Genomic DNA, 18,487 nt, shown 5'->3' with positions numbered 1-18,487 from the left:
GGTCATTTTACACACAGGTGTAATGGAGATGGATCAGTGCATAGACAGACAGACAGGCAGATATTGTGGTCCCTCTGTAGGAATGCAGCAGAACAGTCTTGACTCTTCTGTAATCCAGAGAGAGGAAAAGATTGGCTGAAACAGCCTTAGATCTCTTAGGCATTCATAAATTAGAAATTATAAGTGGAATCAAGTATTAATTGCATTCTTCTCTCTGTGTGTATTCTTTTACAGAATGTGTTACTTAACCTTTCACCTACTATCCTGGAATTACTCTTAATCAAATATTTCATACTATGTGGGCACCACCTAATGGCAAATGAGAGTAATATTTTTGAAAGGGAGGGAGAGAGAGAAAAGAAAAGTGTCAGCACCTTTTCTAAAGGAAAAGGGGGGAAAATTCTGAAGGGATAGATTGCTAATGCTTTGCACTTTCTCCCCACTCTAGCCTTTAGAATATGCACTCTATTGTGTTTTTGATGGATTAGTTGATATGGGCCCATCATAAACAAATAGCCTTTACAGAATAAAAAGCCTAGTTTCAATGCTGCTAGGTTTGTCCTGAATATTGACAAGCAGTAATAATAATAATAATAGTTTTTATTTTAGACCAGTAGAAGAAGCTGGTCTCTCAAGACATGGAGTACAACACTGCTCCCTGAAAGATTCCCAGCTGATAAATTAGGCATGGTGGTTACAGTATTATAATAATAATAATAATAATTGTATTTATATTTCCTGCCTCTCCCTGTGGATCAAGGCAGGATTACATCAATAAAATAGTAAAATACAAGTATAAAAATACAGATAATAAAACACTAACAGTATAATTTTAAATTAAAACATCATCTGATGGCCAGAACCTGGGAGATGCAGGTTCAGCTTCCTTTGTTGAGCCATGACATGGCCTTTTTTTGGCCTATTTTTCAGATACAGCTGAAACTAGTTCCATGAACAATCAGTAGATCTGCAGTGATGAATTCAAAACATACATAGATTGGATCACTTAAGAAAAGTGAGCGAAGTTACAAGTTACAGTTAGGCACATTCAAGAATTGCACTCAGGCCTGTTACAGACTGCCAAAATAAAGCTGCTTCGGGTCTCTTTGCATGTATGCTGTTTAAATGATACGTGCATCCTAAGAATCCGGAAGCTGCATCAAAGCTGCACTCCAGTGCTTAAGAATGGAGTGTGGCTTTGGGGTGACCTCCGGACTCTTAGGACCCATGCATCATTTAAATAGCATACCTCCAAAGAGACCCGAAGCAGCTTTATTTTGGCAGTCTGTAACAGGCCACTGTCTGCTTCGGTTCAAGGAGCTAACTTGACAGCTCGAAACACAGTCATCCATTGGTTTTCACATTTAAGTAGTCCGATGGAGAATACATAGCCCTTCCATCCCCAGTGAGACCTCTCAGTGGAGAAATATTTAAGCTAGCCATTGTGTGGGTTTCAGTAAGTTCTCTTCCTTTGTTTGAGATGGTAGGGAAAGAAGAAAATGCACATCATGAAGCAGGTGTGGTGGGTGGATCTGTTGCTGAAGGGATGGTAAAACCATTCTTGATTTTATGGACACACTCCCACAGTTGTTCCAAATTGTATGAGATTTCTCCCAGTGCCGAACTTTTAAAAGAATAGGGCCCAACACTAGGATTGCTCCCATACCACCCACAAAAGCTGTGGCAAGAGGCAAACATAAATTCACAAGTTCCTCATCAACAAAGAATCCACCAATTTTCACCGCTATAGAAAGAAACAATATTCAGGAAAATTACTTTTTGTACTTTTGTACAACCCAGCCAACATAGCCAGCCTTCATGATGACTGAGGTACCTAGGAATTCCAGCCCAAGAAGGAACTTTTCCAAACTGTGGAGAACAGACCATTGGGTTGGATGAAAGAATGTTTAGTGGACACACACACAACCTATGCTCCACTGCTATTCTTCAAACTGTACCCCTATTGCCACTCTAATAGATAATAATAATAATAATAATAATAATAATAATAATAATAATAATAATAATTTTATTTGTATACCGTTTTTCTATAGATCAAAACGGTTTACAGACTATAAAACTATTGCAAACATCTCATAAAATGGATAAAAACAATAATACAATTATGTAAAACACAATCATTCACAGGGTAAGGCAGAGAATCGATGGCATCAAGAGCACTCAACTTCATTCCTCGGGGGGGGGGGGTGGAGGCTTGGCAAAAAAGAAAGATTTTAAGCCTCTTTTTAAATGTTTCTAGGGGGGTCATGAGATGGAGCTCCTCAGGGAGACTGTTCCGAATCCGTGGGGCCACCACTGAAAAGGCCATCTGGGATGTGGAGACATATTTGGAAGATGGAATTTCCAACAGATTCTTCCCAGATGTTCTGAGTGTGTGGGGCGGATTGTATGGGGAGATGCGGTCCCTCAAGTAACTCGGCCCAAGCCATGTAGGGCTTTATAGGTAATAACCAACACCTTGTATTGTGCTCGGAAGTGAATGGGCAGCCAGTGAAGATTTTTCAGAATAGGTGTTATGTGGTCAAACCTAGATGCACCGGTGACCAGTCTGGCTGCCATGTTTTGTTCTAACTGAAGCTTCCGGGCTTGGTACAAGGGTAGCCCCATGTAGATCACATTACAGAAATCTAAACAAGAGGTTACCAGAGCATGTACCACGGTTTCAAGGTCCCTTTGGCCCAGGTAGGGTCACAGCTGGCGTATCAACCGAAACTGATAGCAAGCACTTCTGTCCGTCGCATTTACTTGAGAATTCAACTGCAGGGACGAGTCCAGAAGTACTCCTAAGCTGCGAACTTCGTCCTTCAGGGGAAGTGTGACCCCATTCAGGACAGGTGGATAAATTTCCTTCCCGAGGCCTGAGGAACCTATCACCAGTACTTCTGTTTTCTCTGGATTCAGGCTGAGTTTGTTTTCCCTCATCCAGCCCATTACCGACTCCAGGCAGGCATTCAGAGGAGAGACGCCATCCTTAGTCACTTCATCAGTCGGAGACACAGAGAAACATATTTCGGTGTCATCAGCGTACTGATAACACCACGCCCCATGTCTCCGGATGATCTCTCCCAGCAGTTTCATGTAAATGTTGAACAAAGTGGGGGACAAAATAGCTCCCTGAGGAACCCCAGATGTTAGTGCCCTCTTAGAGGAGCAAGTGTCCCCCAACTGCACCATCTGGAATCTTCCTGAGAGGTAGGAACGGAACCGCTGGAGCGCAGTGCCCCTGATACCCAACTCCCTCAGGCGTTCCAGAAGGATACCATGGTCAATGGTATCGAAAACCGCTGAGATGTCCAAAAGCACCAACAAGGTCACACTTCCCCTGTCGATGCCCAGATGGAGATCATCGACTAAGGTGACCATGGCAGCCTCAACTCCATATCCCGATCTGAAGCCAGTTTGAAATGGGTCCAGATAATCGGCTTCATCCAAGACTGCTTGGAGTTGGAAGGCAACCGCCCTCTCGATCACCTTACCTAAAAATGGCAATAATGAGATTGGTCTATAGTTATTTCTCACCAGGGGGTCCAGGGAGGGTTTTCTGAGCAACGGTTTAACTGTTGCTAATTTTAAACTAAATGGAAATTTTCCCTCCCTGAATGATACATTGATTATGCGTTGCAATAATGATGTTACAGCATCACCACTCTGGGCAGTCAGCCAAGAAGGACAGGGCTCAAGAGAGCACATCGTCTTCCTAACACTTCCAAGAAGCTTGTCCACTTCATCAGTATCAAGAAACTCAAAGTGATCCAGTTTAATGGAGTCCACGGAAGCTCTGGACACTTCTTCTATTTTCTCTGTTGAAATGCCAGTGTCGAGATCAGCTCTTATCCGAGAGATTTTGTCTGCGAAAAAGTTGTTAACATCATCACAGCAGGCTTTAGATGGTTCTAAAATAGGGTTCAGAGTGGGAGGAAGCTGAGTCAGCTCCCTGACCACCCTGAACAGCTCTGCTGGACGTGACTCTGCAGACGCAATACGTGCAGCATAGAAGGAGTTCTTTGCTGCACCTATTGCCACTCCATAAAACTTCAAAAGAGTCCCATGGAGTGTCTTGTCGGTTAAGCGCTGGTGTCTCCACCAGCTGCGCTCTAGTCGTTGCGTGGCCCGCTTCATCTCCCGAAGATCTTCCGTATACCAGGGTTTCTTATTGGAAGCGGGCCGGAAAGGACGCTTAGGAGCGATACTGTGTCTAGCCCTGGAGAGATCATTATCTCAAATGTTAGTCAGGGCATCAACAGAATTGCCGTCAGATCCAACCATAAACTCCTCCAAGGCTTCTTGGAACCTTTTGGGTTCCATCAGCCTTCGAGGGTGGACCATCCTAATAGGTCCTCCACCCCCGGGGGGCATTTGGATAGTTGCCTTAAGTCGAACCTCAACCAGGAAATGTTCCGTCCATGACAAGGCAGAGGTACTACATACCTCTGCCCACGGATTCTCCCAATCCGTACTAAAGACGACATCGAGCATATTACCTGCGCAATGCGTTCTACCCGAGACTAACTGGGACAGGCCCATGCCCGTCATGGAAGCCATGAACTCCCAAGCTGCACCTGTCAGATTTTGTGAGCCGGCCTCGAAAGGGATGTTGAGGTCCCCCAGAACTAAAAGTCTGGGGGACTCCAACACCAGTTCTGAGACCAGCTATGTCAGCTCGGGCAGGGAGTCTGTTAGCCCACAGGACGGTAGACCAACAGGATCCCCAGACTGTCCCTAGCCTTCAGGGTCAGGTAAATACACTCGATATAGTCTGTTTCCCAGGTAGGGTTTCTGGTTAAGGTAAAGGTGTTTTTATGGACTATGGCAACACCTCCCCCTGCCCACGTGTCCTGGTCTGCTTCTTAATGGTGTACCCGGCTGGGAGAGCCTGTGCCCACACTGCATTGCTCTCGGCCCCCAGCCAGGTCTCTGTAATGCAAGCCAGGTCACAATTCTTCTCTTCTAAAAGATCTTGAATGATATGGGTCTTGTTCTTAATTGACCTGGCATTGCACAGGAGCAGAGACAGGGTCTGTGGTATGGTTTGATTGACCCTCTGTTCTCTGTGGTTTGCAGGGTGGATGGAAGGCAGGATAGGTGTTAAGCATCGATCCTGCCTTCCCTTATGTGATAATTCTACCCTCCTACCGCTATGTCTCCCCTTGCCCCAAACTACTACAATCGGAGCTCCATGAATTAGATCTAAATAAATAAATAATAAAAATAAAAGTTTTATTTATATACCGCCTTTCCTCTAGATCAAAGCGGTTTACAATTAGAAAAGATTAAGTGACACATGTCACAGTACAGACCAGTAAAATATTGCAATCACAATTACATTCATCCAGTACATTGCATAAAAACCCAGGGTGGGTACATACAGTTAAAACCACAAATTGTGAGTAAGAGGCTTCATCAATTAAGCTGAGTCAGAGGGGAAGACTACTTGAAAGAGGTGGGTTTTTAATGCCCTCTTGAAGGTGTGGTGGAAATTCCTTGTTGAAATAGAAAGCTATAGAAAGATGGAGTCACCTTTGTCAGCCAGAGAGATAGTTTTTAAAATAGAGGCTTGGAGTTTAGAAAAAATTAGAGCAAAGGAGTAAAAAGAGCATCATGACCCGTAAGAAGCTGGCACCAACAGAATTAGACATAATATACACAATTTAAGATAAGGATACATTGTTGATATTCAGAAGCAAGGTTAGGAGGAAGCTACTAAATTCCTAAAGGAGGGGGTAAGGAGTGATGATGCAGTTTTAATGTATGCATGTATTTCTGTTCTGATTGTAAGAATTCTGTATGTTTAAATTGTAATTAGCCTATCAGGTGTATTGAAGAAGCTTCTTTGTCTTCAATAATATAAAAAGAGCCATTTTGTCTTGTTCGGGACCTCAGCTTTTTGGAACTTGAATTCCACTGAGTTCAATGTTTTCCTCTGTTGACAACTGGAAATAAACTTATGGATTTTCAATCTACTAGGTCCTCTTGTCAATCATTGCTATGCCAGGCCTAGATTTTTAAGTTTCCTGAAATTTCTGTTACAAAGGTTTCTATCGTAGGGCAAAGTCGGATCTTCTCTGGAAGTGCATTCCAGAGAGTAGGGGCTGTCGACGAGTAAGCCCTCCGGTGAGTTGTTTTTAATTTTACATTGGGGCAATCAAGAAGTTTCCCCATTGTTCTGAGGGTGTGGGGCGGATTGTGTAGGGAGAGGCACTCCCTTAAGTAACTCAGGCCCAAGCCATATAGGGCTTTATAGGTAACAACCAACACTTTGTATTGCACCCGGAAGCTTATAGGTAGCCAGTGGAGAAATTTTAAAATAGGTGTTATATGGTCCCATCTAGGGGTACCTGTGATCAATCTGGCTGAAGGATTCTGCACTAATTGTAGCTTCTGAACTTGGTACAAAGGTAGCCCCATGTAGAGCGCATTGCAGAAATCCAAGCGAGAAGTTACCAATGCATGTACTATAGTTTCAAGGTCCTTTCTGTCCAGACAGGGACGCAGTTGGCGTATCAGCCGAAGCTGGTACCAGGCACTCCTGGCCATCGCATCTACTTGAGATGACAATTGTAGTGATGAGTCCAGGAGTACCCCCAAACTGCGAACTTTATCCTTTAGGGGAAGATCGGATGGCAAATTTCCCTGACTGAGCTAGGGGCACCTATCACAAGTACCTCTGTTTTCTCTGGATTGAGCTTGAGTTTGTTTTCCCTCATCCAACCCATTACTGACCCCAGGCAGGCATCCAGAGGGGAGGTGCCATCCTTAGTCACTAAATCAGTCAGAGACATGGAGAGATAGATCTGGGTGTCATCAGCATACTGATAACACCGTGCTCCATGCTTCCGGATGATCTCTCCCAGCGGCTTCATGTAAATGTTAAACAGCATGGGGGATAGAATGGCACCTTGGGGGACGCCAGATGTCAGCTCCCTTTTACAGGCGCAACTACCCCCCCAGCCTCACCGAGTGGAACATTCCCGAGAGGTAGGATCCGAACCACTGGAGCACAGTGCCCCTGATGCCCAACTCTCCCAGACGTTCCAGAAGGATACCATGGTGAATGGTATCGAAGGCCGCTAAGATGTCCAAGAGCACTAACAGGGTTACTTCTCCCCTGTCAATGCCCAATCTACATTAACATGACCCCCCACTTCCCCATCAAAACCATCACCGCAATCTAACATGTCCCTGCTTAATAGCGATACAATTAATACATGGAGAAGAGCCTGCATTAGGCTCATTCCTTCCGCTATCGTATGCTTACCCCAGTATCAACCACCCAACAATACTACTGCACAGCTGCACAACTGTGCAGCTGCAGTGTCACAGCTGCACAGTGATGGCAACAAACAAACAGTCCTGGGGCACAGCACACACACAAGCAGCGTCCTTGGGGTCAGAGCGAGGAGGGAGCCTTTTGAAGGTGCCACTCTCACTGGCACGCCCCCCCTCGTCTTCTTCACAGCTGTTCCAGGCCTCCTTGGTGGTGCAGTTGTTCAGTGCTCCTCAGGAGGTGCACAGCTGCACAGCGATGGCAACAAACAAACAGTCCTGGGGCACAGCACACACACACAAGCAGCATCCTTTTAGATAACTAAAGAGCTTCACATTTAAATACATCAAAATGCTATCACTATATTAATTGAATTGAATAATTTAATTTAGACCCCACTTTCTTCAGGCATAGGACCAAGGCAGCATTCAGCAAAGTATAGGTTTTTAAAAAATCTTATTAATGCAAAAGTTAAAAACAATTTTAAAAGAATTTCATTTAAAGGGAAAGTTATGACAGTTTGAAACAAAATGTAAATAACTTTTAAACGATATATTAGCAGCATTAATTTGCATCCAGATTTTATAACCACAACACTGGCCGGGGGGGGGGGGGGGTAGTATAATTTCAATGAAAATTGCAGTTTACCAAGAAGAAACCATTGCAATTGGAGCCTTTCATTATAATACCTCCTTTTAAGTCCTCTGTAACTTAGCTCCCAGTAAGAGTATTTAGCTTTGTAACCTAAACTGTTAAAACCTGGTGGGCATTAATTTAGAAACATTTACTGCAGGGTCCATATCTCCACAAAGTGTGAGTGAAAAGTTCATTCTAAGTTTGATATGAAACATTTAAAAATGACCGTTTCAAGAACATGAACTGAATGTCATCATAAAGAATGTCCTTCAAGATCACTTCAAGTCATCTTTACCACTTTGTAACCAAGGTTTAAAAGCATTGCTACATGTTTGTCCTCTTTGCTGTCATTTTTTGTAAATATGTTATGAGATGGGAATGCCAAGATGTATACTCCTTTACGGAAACCAGCATGGTGTAGTGTTTTGAGTGTTGGACTACAACTCTGGAGACCAGAGTTTGATTCCCAGCTCAGCCATGAAATACTCTAGGTGACCTTGGGCAAATCACATACTCTCAGCCTCAGGGGAAGGCAATAGCAAACAAAAAGCATTCTCCTTTGCACACAATCTTGGCAGGTCACTGGGGGTGTGAAGGAGCTAACAGAGGAATCTCTGTCAATATTCATACAATCACATGGTTATTGCCCATTGGATTTGTTATTATTATTTTTATTATTATTATACTTTATTTATATAGCGCTGTAGATTTACACAGCACTGTACATACAGACAATAAAATCGATAAAAATGAAACCTGCCAATGGTGTACATTCTACAAAATACATATGTTCATGTGTTACCCACAAAAGTGTGAGACTTGGAGAGCCTCCACTAACAACAGCAGTCTATCTTTAAAATACTGGGAAATATTACTTGGCTTGTGAGAAGGTGAACAACCTCTGGAACTGAAAGCACCTTTTTATACCACTCCTAACTGACAGGGACATCAGTCCCAGGCGAACTATGAAAGCTTTTATTTGGAAGAAATATGGAAGAACAGAGACACTAGAATAACTCACTCGAACATCCAGCATTCAGAGCTAACCAAAATGGAAAAGTGAAAGGGGATAGCAGTGGAATCCAGTTCAATGGCTTGGTATAAACATTCAGAATTTTAAAGGAGCTATCCAAGTGCTGGACCTATATAATGACCTGGAAGCCACTGCCTCAGACAGTGAAAAGCATCTTCTAGTCTTGAAAAAGAAATGGATGCAGCCTTTGCTCCCATACTAGTTCAGTTTGTACATATCATGGATTTGACATGGAAAGCTTATTGTGATTTACACGAAAGACTCACATCATGAACCTGCTTTTCCTGAGAATGAGGAGCCTGTGCTTTGGAAAGCTGTTTTAATTATAAACTACTTTGGATCATGGGGTCCATGGGAATATAGTTGATGGAAATGAAAGATAGGCTTGAATTATGTAAAGCCAATTTCTGGAATGTAGGAAGAATTATTTATTGGAAAATTCATTTGTTATATGTAAATATGGAGATGTTGTAGGTTAAGAAGTTACTGTGTTCTGATGATAGATAGATAGATAGATAGATAGATAGATAGGTAGGTAGGTAGGTAGGTAGGTAGGTAGGTAGGTAGGTAGGCAGGCAGGCAGGCAGACAGACAGACAGACAGACAGACTACATTGAGGCTGGCTGCATCAGTTACATTCAATTTCTCTATATTTTGCATTTTTTCAATATAACATTTGGTCTATATCAAACTATGAGGATTATTTTTTAAGTATATGAAAATTTATATGCCTTATTGTGTACATTTCTTTTAGACTATGCATTTTTGTCCAGTATATACAGTACAAAATACAGTGAATATTTTTTTAAAAAAATGTTTTCATGAACATGTGCATTTTGATAACATACATATTTTTGTGCAAATGTCTGGACTGAAGAATGCTACTTTTACATTTAGTGAGGTGCACATTCTGAAAGACAACTGAGTGTCAATTCACATTTTGGTTCAAAAGTGCAAAACTGGGTGTGTGTGCATTAAATGCAAGCTCAATGAATGCCCCCATCTGTCTGTTTGTTTTTTAAAGTCGTTAGAATCTTATCAAGCAAATATCATTCAGGTTTCACAGCTGGTCTGCAGCCATATGCTACCCACCTCTGAAAAGAAAACCAATCTGGGTGATCAACTACCATTTCCCCCGTCACATAACATGCAATTGACAGGAAGTGCAATCACATTAAGTGCTGTTGCATCTTTTTAAAAAAGAATATGTTTGGGCAGGATCAAATAACATCCAGACCCAATGTGCCCCCTCCCCCCCCGGGACCATAATAAGAATAATGCACACACACACACATGCACTTTTTAAAACATTGCCATTTCCGTTGTGCTGCCACTTAGTTCCTTTAAATAACCTGATTGTTAGTCACAATGAAAAATGACTGAATGCAGGCTTGCACAGGTCATGCCTCTCCGCCCACAACAGCTGCTGTGCTCTTTGCCATTTTTGCTCCATGTATTCATCAGCACTTTTACTACTTGAAGAAGGCTGACTCCTCCAGTCACCAGAGCAATAATGTTATGTAAGGATGGACACACTTCAAAAAGTTTGGCATGCTTTTCAATCCACAGTCCCAGTTCGCAAGACAACGCCCTGCTGCAATAAAAAAATAAAGAACCTTTTAAAAGCAGGGGGAAAGATTTTGAATTTCTTAGGCACAGAGTCCTCCCAACTGCATCCTCTCCACCCTGGAGTAAAACTGGGATACAAATAGAAAGACTAGAAAGAAACACAGCTCTTTTTGGGGTGATCAACGCAATGTTAAAAATGAATTTCGCATTGTTAAAGCTTGACTGTGTGTGGTGCCTCAGGGGTCTTGTTGAATTTAGTAGCAAATCAATGGGTGTAGGATGCATTCTTTGAAAAACACTAGTTTCACATTCAATGGACTGGACATGTGCAACCTGGATGATAGAAGCAGAATTTCATGTTCTTCCATCCCATGGTAAATTCCCACAAGGCTTCATAAAGGATGAGGAGATGTTATTGAATGGAGTTAGCTATGATGTAGGAGAAGTGGAGGATTCCCCCACCCCTCTAATGTGAGCACAGAAACCTTCCACAAGCAGAGCCCTTCTGCCAGCATATGGCTGTATATTGCTTGTAGTGGGGACATGGAGAGCACCTGTGTCCCTTAAAGGTATTAAAGCACAGTTTTCCAAGGGCACTCTCACTTTCCCCTTTCAACAGCTACCAAAAGTTACCCTCTGCCCTGAAAATTTTTTCTTGGTTTCTTATAAACTGCTCTTTCCTTGATGCTTTGAGCAGTGCAGGCAGAATATCCTATATCAAGTTTGCTGGGGGAGAGGTGGAGACCTGTGTTTTCTCCCCTATCCAAAGAAAGATTACTGGAATTCATTATTTTCACACTGGCGGGAGAAGGAGTTGCAGGAAAGGCTCCCAATCCTTCTACATCTTTATTTAGATGATGGAATGGTAGGCATACTGAGCAAATGTGCAGATGGCACAAAATTAGGAGACAGCATTGAATACCCCTAGACAGGAGGAAAAGAATTCACAATGACCTTGACAAATTGGAGAATTGGGTCAAAACCAACAAAATGGAAATGAACAAAATGTAGTAAGGTGTTACAATCTAGAAAAAAAATTGAAATAAATAAAGAATGGGTGACATTTGGATTGAAAGGAGTATATGTGGAAAGGATCTAGACAGCAAAATGTGAGACAACAGTCTGATGAAACAGCCAACAAAGTCAATGCAATTCTGGGCTGCATCAACAAGAGTATAGTGTCCAGATCAAGGGAAGGAGTAGTGCCACTCTTTCCTGCTTTACTCAGACCTCACCTGGAATATTGTAACCAGTTCTGGGCACCACAGTTCAAGAAGGATATCAACAAGCTGGACTATGTCCAGAGAAGAGTTATCAAGATGATCAAAATTATGAAAGTAAGCTTTATGAGGAATGACTGGAGGAGCTGGGTATGCTTAGAGAAGAGAAGATGAGAGGTGACATGATATCCATCTTTAAATATCTGATGGGATGTCATGTAGAACATGAAGCAAATTTGTTTTCTGATAGTGAGAGACTAGAACACAAACCGATGGATTCAAATTACAAGAGAAAACATTCCCCTGGACATTAGGAAGAACTTCTTTACTGTCAGAGCTGTTCAACAGTGAAATGGACTGTCTCAGAAGGTGGTGGACACTCCATCTTTGGGTGTCTTTAAACAGAGGTTGGATGAGCAGCTTTCATGAATGCTTTAGTTGTGTCTTCCTTCATGACAGGTTGTTGAACTAGATGAGCTTACTGTCCTTTCAAACTCTAAGATCTTATTATTCTAAGCAAGGAAATATGATTCCCAGGTGGAGGAGATATGTGCCTGTATATGTGTGTGTTTCTGTGGGGGCACAATGAATCATCACATTTTCTGAGGTCCAAAAATGTGTGTGCTAACCCTTAACTAATGGAGGGGCAGCTCTTGGATGCAACATCATATCTGTCAGAGGCAATAGGTGACTTCCATATCATTGGGGCCATGACTCCGCTACAAATATCAGTCCAAGCATTTATGAAACAGCTCAAGTTAGAAAATTTCATCCCAAAAACAGATTTAGCACTATGGATACTTCCCTTAAAGCTCAGACGAATATCCAAAGAAAACTCACTACCCCACTGATATGGAAGCCACTTGGTCCCACTAATATCCACAATTTATGACAAAATGACCAATAATGGACATAGTGGTTGAAACCACAAGAATCAAATCTTTCATTTCAAAAATATAAGTGCTGGGGATAGACTTCATCATACAGTGGACCCTTTGTATATGAAGGGGATCCGTTCCGCCTATGCTGAAGTCCCATTAAAATCAATGTGTGCGTGCTCACATTAGTGACTAACAGGAGCACTCGCCCATTGATATTAATGGGACTTGAGCATAGGTGATTTTTCTCATATATGGGAGGTCCAGAATGGATCCCCCAAATATAAAAGGGCCCACTGTATGATGAAGTCCTTAGTCTCAGCTAGAGTAGAACCATCTAATCAATGCAATTTACCTGCATGTCAATTTACCATCCAACAATGGATTTGATGGGTGTGTTCTCATTACCAGTATCCAATAGAACTCCCAACTAAGAGCAACTGATTTTATTCTCATCCAGACCAAAGGCTGTATACATCACACAGGAATAAACACATCCAATACATCCATTAAATATCCAAACTATGACACTACACCTGCTATATAATACTATCATTATTTTCACATTTATTACAGATAATGAGCCACATGGAGCCATAAATTATACACAATTTCACACGAAATCATTATTTCTCAAGCCCACAGCTTTTGTTATGCACAGATAATGGATAAGAGACAACAGAAGCCTACTGGTTGCAATTTTTTTTCCAAGTGCCTTTGATATATTTAAAAGGCATGTTCAGATTTATTAACTAATGCAGTACTTCATGTATTTAGTGACGTCCCCATGATATTTCTGGGAGATGTATCAAGCCAGTAGATTGTTTCCTCTTGGATTCCACTGAGACTTGTTCAAGAAATTCTAAGATATTTACAGTAAATTAGAGGCTAATTAGCTGAAATGAAATGCCAGCACCTGCTCCTGCATCATTTAAAAGAGTAGAGGGGGAGAACATTAGGTTTCTACAAACTGATGTGATATTTCAAGGCTTGGCTTCCTTCCTCCAAAGGTTTTTAATCATATCAAAAATGTTGTCTGAATTATTAGGGTTCTTAGTATATCAGTTTACCTCCCCTCCTCCAGCTTCCTGGGGATGAAGAGAGTTTATTGTATTAACATTCTAGTAATCAAGACCAACAATATTTATGATTCCTGTCATGGCATTAAAAATGCATGTTCCATTCAGATTCTATGAATCCCAAATTGAAGGAGGAAATGAGCAGTTTAGATGATAATTGACTTGTAAGGATCAGCAGATCTTAGATTTCCCCTTGTGCAAAGAGCAGGTTCATCTGAGGTTTTATTGACAAGCATTCATCCTCTCTTGCACTCACTAAAAATGCTCAAAAGTATTTTTCTTCAACAGAATCTAATGTTCTGCTTGTAAAATACCATTCTTGTGTTTGGTTTACATAGATGGAGAAAGGGGTAATGTCAGAATATTGTACTTTGCTCTCCATCTAAGATATTTTTTGGGACCATCAAATATATTTCCCATATGACTTATCCACATCTGAAAAATCCTGAATCCCAAAATTAATCAGGTTGCTCCAGAGGAATCAAACTTTTAAAAATTACTGCTACAACTTCCGGTGCAAAAGCGCTGTGAGGAGGCAGCAGGAATGAGGGGCTCTCTAGCCTCGTTACCTTAACCTCCACAAAAAGTGGTTCTAGGAGGAACGGGGACACGTTATATCCCGTCCTTAGCCGCCTCTGAGAAGAGGGGTTACCTTTGCAGCTCGTTGGGGGTCTTCAGTCAACCACACAAAAGACTCACATCACAAACCTACTTTTCATGAGAATGAGGGGCCTGTGATTTGGAAAGCACTTTTAATAATAAACTACTTTGGATCATGGGATCCATGAGAATATAGTTGATGGAAATGAAAGATAGTCTTGAATTATGTAAAGCCAATTATTTATTGGAAAATTTATTTGTTATATGTAAATATGGAGCTGTTGTGTTCTGATTTTGTATGTATGTATGTACAGTATGTATGTATGTATGTAAAGATAAACTACATTGATGCCCTGGGAGCAATCCTGCAGGCCTGTATTGGTCACCCTGGCCTTCTGGGGGCAGGACTTCCACCCGGTGTTGGGCCTGGTTGGTTGGACCTATGTAGTTTATTGTGACTCTCTGACAGAGAATACTAAATGTCTCACAAAACTACAATACTAGGAATTCCCTAGCACTGAACCAAGGCAGTTAAAGTGGTATTAAACTGGATTATTTTTGCAGTATGTTTTGGACCTGGGAGAAATAATAAGAGAATTGGTATGAGAATGATAGTGAAAAGTGATGGAATGGTGTTAGCATTAGAATGAAAGGCAGAAAAGCATTCCATTGCAAAAGTCAGCTGGATGATGAGATTCAAGGCAGAGTTAAAGGGAGGTAATTTTTATTAGGTTAAAAGCTGAGCACTAGCACTTCTGAAGAGAAGGAAAATGTTATGCTGAATTAAGACGTCAGCTAGAACTATTATCCCTGTTCTTTCTTAAGTGTGCACAGTTGTACCTTCTTAGTTAAGGTAAATGATAAGAGGATGATGCTCTTTCCATTTTAGATCTCAAAAGAATAATGCTTATTCACATTACACTTGTTGAGCTAGTAAGTTGAAGATCCTTTGCTTCTCCTCACTTTCTCCCTCCTTATTAAATCCTTTGCAGCAAACATTCCTTGCCTTTCATTGGTATTTTTGTTCTCATATCCTGGTGAAAGAGTTCTGAAGAAAAGACAAGTTATTTGGTATCTGGTATTTGGACTTTGTAAAAGCATTTCCCAAATATAGGTAGGAAAGGGGTTCCTCAATTACGACTTTGTTGTTGTTGTTATGTGCCTTCAAAACCCTAAGACAAACCTATCACTGGGGGGTTTTTTGGAGCTGAGAGAGTGTGACTCACCCAGGGTCAGGCTGTATGTTTTCATGGCCAAATGGGGAATTGAACTCCGATATGCAGAGTCACAGTCCAACACTGAAACTACTGTACCATGCTGGCTCTCTCAATGGCCACAGGATATCTTTATTTTATATATGATTTTATTTTTATTTGCTTTCATAATTATACTGGTAGAGAAGTTTAGCCACTGCCAATATTAAAGTTTGCCTTCCGAGGAGAGATCTGGGAATGGTTGGTATATTGGGTGTTATATGTAGTTAGGCTAAATTTATATGTAGGCTACATTTCTATGGGATTACCTCAATGGTTTCCAGTTTTTAATTAGTCGTTAAGTGGCCCAGTCAAATTAAGTCAATGCTGTCTCATTCTAGGACAGAAGTCAAGTATGGCCAGTGTAGTATTCTAATAGCAGAAGGAGGATAGCAGGGAGCAGTGTCAAACAGGACAAGAGTGAGTGGTTTTAAGGGTTAAGGGACTCAATCTGCCTGAAAGATAGGCCACTAACAAAGAGTGGGAGGAAGATGAAAGATATATTCTAGAATTCTTTCGGAGCTTAATCGGATGTAAGTCTTTCTGAAAAGTGAGAGACAGGTTTCTTGGTTTACACATGTCAACCCAGTTAGTGACTTCTGTGTTTTTCATTCTCTGTTTGGTTTTTTTAAAAAAACATTACAATTATTGTCAAATTATTATCAAAACCCAATGAAATATGGGGTTTGAAATACACCCCAATTGAAATGCATCCCAATTGAAGATAAGAGCTAAGGCTGTCTTGTGCTGGTTCCAGCTCCACAAGGGCAGGAATTTATTCAGGGAGATATCTTAAGAGATATGTCCCATGATATATATTGTCTTACACCAGACTTTTACTTCCTTATAGCTTACCTATATGTTTCCTATATGCACCCAAACCTTTTCTTAGTCTTCTAGGCTCAAATCCAGATGAAGAAGATGAACTGCCCCTTTGCCAGCAAAGATGCCACACCTTGCCCTGCTTCTGTGTTGTATTCTAATACATCTGATACTTCCTGTATTGCCATAGAAATCCTCCTGTGAGATGACCCCATATCTGTGTGTTGCTCCCCTCCATAGCTGGCAGGATGGAGTAGGGTAGAGGCATAGTAGGCCACCCACTGCCAATCGCAAATAGTTAGTTGTCTGAGTCTGATCCAGTAACAGTCATTAAAATCTTTCCATGATACAAACTTTTCCTATCCAAATTAATGGTCTGCTGACTTCTTAAGATGATGACCTATATATCCCTAGTGAAGTCATGGGAGGTTTGCTCAGTTAACAGACTTCAAAAAAGTCAGGCACAAATAATTACTCTAGCTTTAATAAACAACAACAACAAAACCTCTAGTAAATTGCAAGACTCTGTATTATCCAATGTGCTTATCCTCTTGTTTGTACGAAGCTATAAAATTCAACCTTGCACACAGAGCTGCAGGGGTTTGCTTGCCTTTATGTAATCCTCTCAGTGTCTTGCATGGCAAGCTAGCAAACATTTGAAAATAAAGGTCAGCCAAAATACAGTGGCTTGTCTAGCCAGACTTTTTTTGTGGATGTGTGTGGTAAATACATACACACACATCTCCCCACATACCCTCCAGGAGTCTTTCTGCTAGAGACACAGACAGATAATCTGACCTCTTATCAGGGTTAGTTATAACACTAGCCTTCTCCTCCACACACTCACACATAACTGGCACGCAGAGAAGATGTCTAAGCTTTTGGAGGATTTAGACATTTAATCTGGGTTACTAAAAGGACAAGGAAGATTACAGGATGATCCAAAACCCACTGGAGCTTGGCCACTTGAAATTTAGCAGATTTAGGCCCATTGATGAGCCTCAAAAGACTCCGGCTGCACTGGATGCTTGGATCTCAAGCTGAAAGCATCTCATATTCTCATGAACTAGAAAGCAGTAATGAAACTGAAAGCTGGTTCATGAACTAATTTAGCCCACAGTTAATAAATCAGGGGTGGGTGTGGGGATATAACTGCTGTGTCTTAGAGTGCTTTGTTTCTGTCATATACCGTCCATATGGTTGACTTTTATCCTTGTCATTAAAACCGATATGAAAAAGTCATAGAAAGGAGTGTATAAGATTTGGGTCTTACACTAATAGATATAATTTTTATTTGACCTCCTGCCTCCACCCGCCCCCATGAGAACTGGGCTATTTTCCAAATGATTGTAACAATCTTAACACAAAAGGGAAAAAAGATGATTTGTCCATTGCAGACTTCTCTGCAGTGTCCTCATCTGACTTTCCCAGAAGCAGCTTGAAGCAGCTGCTGGTGGTGCTTTTGCAGCAGCAAAATGCAAAAACACAAGAAACAGCCACCCTACCACAGGATCATCCAGCATCATGATTATTGATTGTGCTGTTGATTTATTCCTCCTTGCCTCTTTTTTCCTTTTTGGAAAAGGATATATATATATATATATATATATATGATCTGTGCATACTGATTTAGCTCTATTTATAACTAGCTAGCTGTAGTATTTAGCATTGCTTTGGAGAATAATTAGCCATTTAGTTTCAACTGTTCTAAAGAACAAGCGCTCACCTCTTTGGGTGCTGAACCATTCTTCATGTTACACATCAGTCTCAGTTGCACTATAGAGAGCAGGCCTGTCTCCAACACACTGGTTACAGATACACCAGTGGCATTTCAACTTTTGGTGTCACCCAGTGTGGGGTACAAGGGGGGTGCAGAGGGGAGATAGTGGTCAAAAGAGCATGCTGGGCCCTCTTCTTTGCTGTAAACCAAATGGAACATAAAAAATATTCACCTTGGGTCCCAATCCTCCCTCCATCATACAACATCATTACATTTTGTGTCACTTCTCTCCTCATGAGGAGGCCTTCACCATCGCAGCAAAGTCAGGAGAAGCACAGAAGGAGGAGGGAGTGGCCAGGTGTTACCCCTTTTCTGGGGTCTCACCAAGTGTG

Source organism: Sceloporus undulatus, chromosome 5 (genome assembly GCF_019175285.1).
Source record: "Sceloporus undulatus isolate JIND9_A2432 ecotype Alabama chromosome 5, SceUnd_v1.1, whole genome shotgun sequence".
Lineage (NCBI taxonomy): Eukaryota > Metazoa > Chordata > Lepidosauria > Squamata > Phrynosomatidae > Sceloporus > Sceloporus undulatus.
Note: the sequence above shows the minus strand (reverse complement) of the source record.